The sequence below is a fragment of the Cicer arietinum genome, chromosome 3, assembly GCF_000331145.2.
Source record: "Cicer arietinum cultivar CDC Frontier isolate Library 1 chromosome 3, Cicar.CDCFrontier_v2.0, whole genome shotgun sequence".
NCBI lineage: Eukaryota > Viridiplantae > Streptophyta > Magnoliopsida > Fabales > Fabaceae > Cicer > Cicer arietinum.
The window spans coordinates 45,059,995-45,061,028 of NC_021162.2; positions in this window are offsets into that span (position 1 = coordinate 45,059,995).

Below are 1,034 nucleotides of genomic sequence, written 5' to 3' on the forward strand. Positions count from 1 at the left end.
ACGATTCACATATTAAAGACTCAATTTCATAGAAAACGGTGATTTCTTGCGGCTTAACATTCGAACAATCTAATATAATATAAAAAAATTAATATAACTAAAGTTTCTAATTAAGAATTACAATAGAAACAAGATGTGTAAATGTCAATGTACTGATTGAGAACATTTTTTATCCATGGAAAAATACACTACGCGAAAAATGACATTTTATATCGCGCCTTTTACGGCGCTTATTAAATACAAGCGCTGTTGTAAATATATTTTAAAAATAACATAGGATATAACAGCGCTTTTTTGGCAAGCGTTGTTGTAGGGTCATATAGCGCTTGCGTATAATGTTTACAAGGCTTTTACAGCCCTTGTTCACAAACGCTGTAAAATGAAGTGCCCTCACATAACGTTTTACAGCGCTGTAAAATATAGCGCTCCCACCTAATGTCACATAGCTTTTACAGCGCTTTTTGGACAAGCGCTGTAAAAGACTTGCGCTTTCAAATAATTAAATGACCTATTAGAGCGCTTTTTTTACAAGCGCTGTAAAAGACATGCGCTTTTAAATAATTGAATGACCTATTAGAGCGTTTTTGTTACAAGCGCTGTAAAAGTCTTATAAAAATCATTTACTTAATTGAATGACCTATGTAACAAATTTACGAACCCTCTTCTCCAATACTCTGGGAACCGTCTTCTCCTCTACGTATTGTGCGGCCATCTACTGCTCCTCCTTTATAAAAAATTGGATACGTTGTCTCAGGTACTGTATTTATTAATTTGTTGTTGTCACGAAAACAAATAAATTGTTACATAATGAATCATATAAAATCTTTTCTTTTTTGAAATTGGTTGATCTGTTCTGTTTTGAAATCTTTTCTGTTTAGGAATTGTTACATAATGGTTGATGTTATCAATAGCTTATTATTTTTGTAACTGAATTTATATAGGTCATATAATATGAACTAGAAATGGATGTCTGTCAATCGATTGTCAAAAGAGTATGAAAGTGGAGTGAAGGAGTTTGTTGAGTTTGCAGTGAA